Source organism: Lactuca sativa, chromosome 5 (assembly GCF_002870075.4).
Source record: "Lactuca sativa cultivar Salinas chromosome 5, Lsat_Salinas_v11, whole genome shotgun sequence".
Taxonomy (NCBI): domain Eukaryota; kingdom Viridiplantae; phylum Streptophyta; class Magnoliopsida; order Asterales; family Asteraceae; genus Lactuca; species Lactuca sativa.
In genome coordinates, this window is record NC_056627.2 from 17,147,836 (window position 1) to 17,156,167 (window position 8,332).

Genomic DNA, 8,332 nt, shown 5'->3' on the forward strand with positions numbered 1-8,332 from the left:
TTGCAATTGCTTCCTGAGTTGAAGGATAAACAGGGATATTGCCACTTTCCAAGAGTCTTGTTTGTAGGGTTGAGTTATGAGAAGCCTTGCTGGAGACTGTTTCTGTTTGGGTTGCAACTAGTGTCCAGGAAACCTACTATTTCCTTCTACTGACTGGATAATTTTAAAAATAATAAATAAATAAAATTAGGAGATTAAAAATGCAGCATTGCTACAACACTCAAATTTGACTGCTTACCTGAGGAGCCACCTCTCTCCTTGGCATCCATGAAGACAAGTTTGCCATATATTCCTAGAAAGCCTATCACTGGAAATTTTATGAATATATAAATATAAAAAATCAGATAGAAAACTAAGAATATAATAAATAAGGGGAAAACAGATAAAAGGCAAACTACTTGGATGATGTGTTACAAGTAGTATCTAGAAGGATCGCGACCTGTGCACATTATATATTTTCATATCTACCATCTTCTTCTTTGAAACATGATGTTTTTATGGCAATTCTGGAGTATATTATATGTTACTTTGACTTCTAAAAGTCAAAGTGTACCTTGAAAATGGAGTGAGTAAAAAGAAGTAGCAAGAACATACTTTTCACGCCTTGCTGCTTCTGCAATCATTGCATCAATGACAACATCTGCCATTACAGAGCCCAAATTTTGCAATAACAAAATCATGAGTTGATGTTGAGAATTTCTTGTTGATTCCTATAAGCCAAGAATCGCCTATGAAAAGAGGGAGAGAAGTGTTGCAATGAATAAATAAGGAACCCTTTTCCTTCCATTTACTGGGATACAATCTGATATAATTCTGCACCCAAGATGCGCAACCATAAATAAACAAGATTTTCAAAAAAGTACACTAACCAAATGAAAGCTTAACAATTAGATCAATACCCATATACTGGTTTTCTGCTCCATGGAAAAAATGATATGGAGGTTACGAATTGAGAAGCTGAAGGGTGATAGCTTTAATTTGTCCTTCAGGTGGACATAGGTAGCCTGATAGAATCAAGAAAGGCATGACCCTGCAGTCAACAAAAAAGTTAACAGCTAAAGCTTTTCACTTTTTATAGCCAAATCAAATGAATTTAAATACATTACATACTTGAATTGATGGATTGCATCAGAGAGAGCAGACCCAAACAACACCATTGCTTCATCCGAAATGTCAAACCGAACATTTAGTCTAGACACCAATGCTATGTCTAGAAGTGTCGTGAGAGAGAGTATAACATGAGACAACCTACAAGTATATGTATATTCCCCAAGGGTAAAATCGTCATTTACTAGCTCGCATTCAGATGGTTAAGTATACTGTTATGAACTGGAACATTTAGTCGAGAAACCAATACTATGTCTCCAAGAGTGACAGACTACAACAACATGTCCGATGGGTAAAATGGTCATTTACTTGCATTCAGATGATTCGTTATACATTATAAAATGAAACATGTAGTCGAGAAATCAATGAAGTGTCAAGAGTGACAGAATACAACTATATGTTGGAAGGGTAAAATGGACATTACTCACATTCAAACAGTTCATTCAGCCCAAAAAAGAAGAAGCAGACTTTGTGTATAAGGGGTGGTTTTTTTTTGTTTTTGCCATTGAGTCACTAAATGGGTAATGATAAAGTGTTGTGTATACATAAGGTCAGTTTTCCTTTTCTAGACAGAATGACTAAATGACCATTTTACCTTTACATTCCAAAAAACAAATTCCAAAATATTTATTAATTTTAGCATGAGAGCAGTTCTAATGCATTAAGTTAGGTTTATTGGTTAACCCATTAAGTCATTTTGTTAAGATTAAGTCATAAAGAAACATGCATCTATATGGGTGTTTTGTTTGACTTAATCTGAATCTGAACATAATAATGAGTTAATGAGTTAAGCCAATAAACCTGGCTTAATGTATTAAGAAGAGAGAAGAACTTACGTGAAAAGTTTTCGTAACTTGATCTTCTTTAGAAAGCAGTTGTAAATGAAAGTCCCAAACAGGAGGCCCATCCAGCCAATAACACGCGAAGTGCCCAAAAAAGAAGGTTCAAGATTCAGAACGTAATAGAACTTCACTGTTGATGGATTAGGAGTAGTCACCTACGATAGGAAAAACCAACCCATTGGTCTGGTTTTGGTTTGCCCAATTTTCTAAATCAGAACTAAAATTAATTAATCATACAAAATTACCATCATTATTATTTCATACCACAACGAATTAAAAAGGGAACCTAATCATCCTGTTTCTTCCTTAATTTTTGTCATTTGCACTTTCAATTTGTAAATTGTAATGCTTCTCAAAAACAAAGTACAAACGACCATTTCTTTTATTCAGCATCATTTCTAGACAAAAGGGTAAAATGGTCGCTAACACTGGTCCAAAAAGGAAACAGTCTTTGTTAATACATGAATTACAAGTTCGTTTTATAACAGTTCTCAATGGAACATTCATTTTTATTTTGCATCACATCTAGAAAGAAGGGTGAAATGGTCATTTTACTCTCTTTCTTTTAGTCCAAAAAAGAATGATTTTACTTGTTTCTTTCTTACTTTTCTTTAGTTACAAAATTCACTTTGTGAGAGTTGTCAAACAGATAGTCGTTTTTGCTCAACATCAGAAGGGTAAAATGGTCATTTTATTTGGCCCACTAAGAAACATTTTCTGTTCATACATCACTTCTACGGACAGAAACTTATTTCTCAGACATCACTTTATCCATCCAGAGTCCAGAGTCCAGACCCTAAATCTATCCCATCATATATAAGAAATATAGAGAAAAACAACAAGCAACAAATAACAACACACTTTTACTCCATCTCTAATTTGGCCACTAGACTTACAAGACAAGAGTGTTTGTTACTGAAACCATCCAAACTTCAAAAGGCATTACAAAACTTTCAATTTAAAAAAAATAATAAACACCATTCGTCCATGTCAGCATTTCACAGGTTTTTGGTCAAAATTACCCAACACAAGTCAAATTTGAAAAGTAAATGGTCTTATTGATGATTTTCCAAGTCCAGTAAGCAAAATAGAAAAAAATGATTAAAAGCATATTGCTATTTATGAGAGTTTATCAAGTTGTACCTTAAAATTATTGGCTGTCGAAAAGCTTCAAACAAAGTATAAACAACCATTTTCATAGACCAAAACCATTTTAATGGTAGAGATCCTTCTTTTTCATGCATCTGATCTTTAATTGACTCTAAATATTTTTTCTTGCTGATTTTATGGCTCCTCTTTCTCACCAAAAAACTAGGTTTAGGCGCCTCATTTGATGATCTTTCTTCATCTGGTCCACTTCCACTATATATTTCAGAGGCATTAAAGCTAGGAAACTCAGTAAAATTTAAACTACTAATTGGGCTTTTTGTCACAAAACCACATGAAAGTAGCTGTATAGTTGGCAGATGAGAAAAGTAAAAATATGTTGCCCATTTGGAGGTTAGTTAGTGCATATCCTCCAAACAGAGCATGGGATAGAATTGACATAGAGGAGAAGGCTGAAGTGTATACTTTATTCACTAAATTAGAATGAAAACAAACTGGGACAAATTCCAACGTACACTTGCCTATCTACTTAAACTAAAACTTTGTTGAAAAATAAGAACAACCTTGACTAGATGCCAAAGACCAGGAACACACTCACTAGACCTTTGAGTAATTCAAATCTTACAAAAACAACGTGCATTAAACTAAAATTCTGAATTATCCTTAACAGATGAATAATAAGTGGAATCTTATTCAAACCTCAACATAGATTGGCATATAGTAGTTAAATATCTAAAACTTTCTATAACATAAAGAAAAAAAAATCTAAAATCCAACTATAAAGTATAAACACAGGAAATAGGAAACTTATAAATTAGTATTGAAAGCGTTCATATGTGTCTAAATGCTCATCCTCAACAGAAGGGTTTCTAAGAGTTTTAACAGTTTCAAGTCAGTTCACAAATCACAATATTATAGCTATATCACCTTGAATTTACTGTTATACCTCTAGATCCCAAATTCCCTGTATGTTGAAGTGACTTAATTTTTTCAACTTTAATCATGTCTTTTGATAGACGCATGTGATATCAATAGGCTGTAATTCCCTGTATGGACACGGATTCCCATGTTTAGTTGTTGAAACAGGAACCCAACATTTTTGCTTCCCGATACAAACTAATTTCTCACGAGTGTATAACATGGGTTTCTACAAATAAGATTGAAGCAAGTTTGTCCTAACATGTCCAAACAATCATTATAAAATCACAAAATATGTAAATAAGGATACAAAGATATACAAATAGTGAGAATTATGGTACCTGTTCAACAATCGATAAAACGTCTATATGACAACTTCTTTGAGTAAATCCAACACCACAATCCCCTTCGAGATTCCCAAAGCTAGCAAAACCAACATATGAAATTTTGGAAGTTGAGGGCTTTGAGAACTGGAATCGGAATTCGCTTTCTAGAGTTCAACCAGAATCATATCATCTTCCGAGACATGGCCACACACTTCTGCCAGGTTTGTGTGAGCATAGAAATTTCAGAAGGGTCGCCACCCAACTCTTCACGAAGAACAAGCAAGTTCTCACCAGGATGCACCCATGTCCGTGGTATATGATATCTATAGACATATTATTTTTAAAAAAATATTACAAACAAAATGAAAATCTCCTATGTATATATATAAATTACTTACAATATTTGAGCCGGTTGGCCACATTTCTTCTAACATTTTTGTGCATTATAAGTTCCTCTGTAGTTACAATTTTCTGTACAACCTGTTGATGGTGAAAGGTAAGTCGACCAATATCGTCCTATACTCTCCCCATGCTCCCAAGGTTCAGTGATAGAGGACATTTTCCTTCAGGGACAACAAATGTGGACTGAAAAAATATATAATGAAAAAAAATTAGAGTCTTGGAAGTAGTGGTGTATTATTATTATTATTATTTTTAATGATTGAAGGGTTACATACCTTATACCAAATTAGACTCTGATTAGTAGGCAAATCATTGCCATGGGTTCATAAGGAACTATTAGCAACCTCTGTTTTATCAAGTCCTAGGCTTTCCCCTTTAGTTCCAACCTAACTGCAATCAAAAGTATGTAACAGCTCAAAACTATGTGTGAAATGTGAAAGAAACCCTAATAGTCAAAGTTAACAACAAACCTGGTAGGTCCATTCGTTAGATGAAATGTCTTGTTTAGCATTCTTGAGAACAAGCAAGGTGACAAAATATAAGCCTGCTCCCCAGATATCAAACCATGGACCGTAGCTCTGGAGAGCAAACACACACACACACGCACACACACACACACACACACACACATATATATATATATATATATAAGCCTTAAAATAAGGAGACCCAACAAATTATAATGTCAGTCACATCAATATTCAATGCTCTGATGCTCCTAATCCATTCATTTATTGTGTTCTTTGAAGTCAAAAGACTGTAGATATGGGAAAATAAGTAGTAGAGCAGAAAGATATGGTGTCACCTGTAGACCAATCATCATACTAATGATATCCAATGTGTTTGCTTCTTTGTTCGAGACTAGTCTTTTCATTTATGCTGAAGATTGCATCATCAATGAAAGAAGATTATTTTAATTCTTGCAAATAACTCTTACTATTATTATTATTATTGAAAATCTATTATTTTATGTTATAAAAAAAGAAGATGATTTCTTACAGCAAGAGAAGATAATCTCCCAAATGAGGGAGTACGGGTTACATATGAAGCAGTTGCAACTGCTGCTACACGTATCCTGTTGAAAGCAAATATTAGTTGGTTTTTTTATTTCATAAAAAAGAGAATAACATATGATAATTCTATAAATTTAATGTACCTTTTATGTAGATCAACATATTCATGAGTCACATTTACAATCTCCTCCTGCATTCATAGAAAATTTTACCATGTATTTAAAATTTTAAAAGCAGGTAGATACTTTAAACTACACATGGGATTTAAACGTGCAGATTATAGGCAAGGGAAACAAAAGAACCTGAAGAAGTTCCTCAAATACATCTTCTAAAGTGATTATACCAATGACTTCACCTTCTTTAATATCCTCAGTTAAAGAAGACACTCCATTTGTTCCAACATCTCCTAACTTAGCAAAAATTCGTGGTTCCACATCAATTGCTACATTATCACTCTTTTTTGGTTCTTCTTCAATTGTAAAATGAAGAAGATGAATATAAGAAAGATGGAGATAAGTTATTTAACAACAACAATATCAGCAAATTCGGGTTTAACCAAAAGCAAGAAGGTAATGTAATTAAAAAAAGTAAACAATATTAGGCCAGTGAAGTCAAATCACTAACCTAAGTAGCTAAACGTGATTTTTAAAGAAATCATACAACCTCTAAATTCATTGCAAACTTCATTTAGTTCAAAATATACCTAGACACTACAAAGTTGGAAAATATAGTTTAATCCCACTGTAAAATGATGTTTTTTTCATTTGAGCATTTCATCAAACACCTTCTCTTCATCTTTGTTTCAATGATCTCAACAAGAGACTTAACCATTTCATAATCTATAGCCATAATTCTTCCACATTAACACAACTATAAAACAACAGAACATCAAAAACTTGCGAAAGAAAAGAAGAAATCAGAACAAGAAGAAAAATGAGAAATCGGTGCCCGATGTTGATGAAATCACAACTTTAACGTTTGTCTTGAGGTCCTCTTCCGTCTTCTCCCTCGACGGTGACTCAAAAATCCGATAGCCCTACACAAAAACTCGAACAACTCCCTCTCTAGCCACTAAGACGAACGAATGGAAGATTAGGGTTATTTTGGGATGCTAAGGGTTTGGTTAGAGGGGATGTAAGAACTAAATATATGAGAAATCGACCCTAACATAAGAGCCTAAGGGGATCTCTACATTAAAATAAGGCTTTCACCTCAAGGGTACTTGACGTTAACATGTGTCTGCCAATTAGGGTTTTTTTTTCATGTAGAGGATGTAGTTGGAGGTTTTCTTGCAGATTAAAGCCCGAGTTATATTGGACGAACGAAGAAGGGTTGGAGGTGCTGGATCTAGGTGAAGATGAAGGCCCTAGGGTTTCTTTCTAGCTAATTCAAAGATTAGCATCGATGGAAGAAGGTGGAAGCATGAGTAGAGGGAACAAGGGAGACTGAGAGAGGAGCAAAAATAGACCGGGGGGGGGGGGGGGTGTTTAATTTTTGGGATGCCATTTCCCCCCGACTAAAAACACGCCTTTCGTTAAAAAAAATTATAAAACGACATGTTTAGATGACGCGCATTTTATGATAAGCGCCCTCCGTGTTTTTTTTTCTTGAGACACTAATTTTAGGGCACGCAAAAATGCGCGTCCAAAATTCTTCAGATTTCTAAAGATCTGACATTATTTTTAGGGCACGCCCTTTTGCGTATCATTAATCAGTGCGTGTCGTAAAAAGCGTGTCATTAAAGGTCTGTTTTCTAGTAGTGATATAATCCTCATTCTTATCTTCACTTTGTGATACAATCACATAATCGGCGAGATAAATTGGATTTAATATCCTAGTACCAAAGGATACTTTGTGGGATTAACGATTCCTAGAATCTCTGTTAGCTACAGAGGTAAAAGCTCATCCACGGATGTCAACGGTTGATACCATTACATGTATACCTTAAGGGACTAACTATTCCTATACCCAACTGTTAGCAACAGAGGTAAATGTACATCTACAGATGTCTTCAGTTAACACTGTTAGTTACCCTAGTACCAAAGGGTAATACTTAGGTTATTTATATTATTACCTTTATCTTGTGACCCATTCACATAAGCGATGAGGTGAATTATATTTGAGTATCTTAGTACCAAAGGATATAATTTCTTATAATAATAATAATAATAGTAGCACAGTTAAGTCTTGGTAGAAGACTACATTTAGAACAAGTTAAGTCTTGGTAGAAGACTACAGTTACAACAGTTGGGTCTTGGTAGAAGACTCCCTTTTAATATAGTAGGAATCATAGGGATTTCTAGGGTTTTTCAAACGTTTACCGTTGTTTTACAAACATTTTCATACTTACACGAACTTTCTTTCAAAACATTTTCAAGTCTTTCATTACATGTCAAACAAATACTTACATACAAATTAAGACACATTAATACTTATGATCTCACCAGCTTTAAAGTTGATACTCTCTTTCAAAATAACTTGTATCCTCAGGTGAATAGTAGACAGGTACCGATGCAAGGTTTAGAGAAGATGGAGCTCGTTCAAGACTCATCTTTCATTTTGTTTATACTTTAGTGTCTATTATAATTTGACAGAACACTTGTATTAAAATTATATT

The 8,332-nt window shown here is 34.1% G+C and overlaps 1 pseudogene; it reads right to left on the reverse strand.

Annotated features, from left to right (window-relative positions):
- Positions 1-942: 942 nt before the first annotated feature.
- On the reverse strand, positions 943-4,078 carry LOC111910510 (probable folate-biopterin transporter 4; annotated as a pseudogene).
- Positions 4,079-8,332: the final 4,254 nt, after the last annotated feature.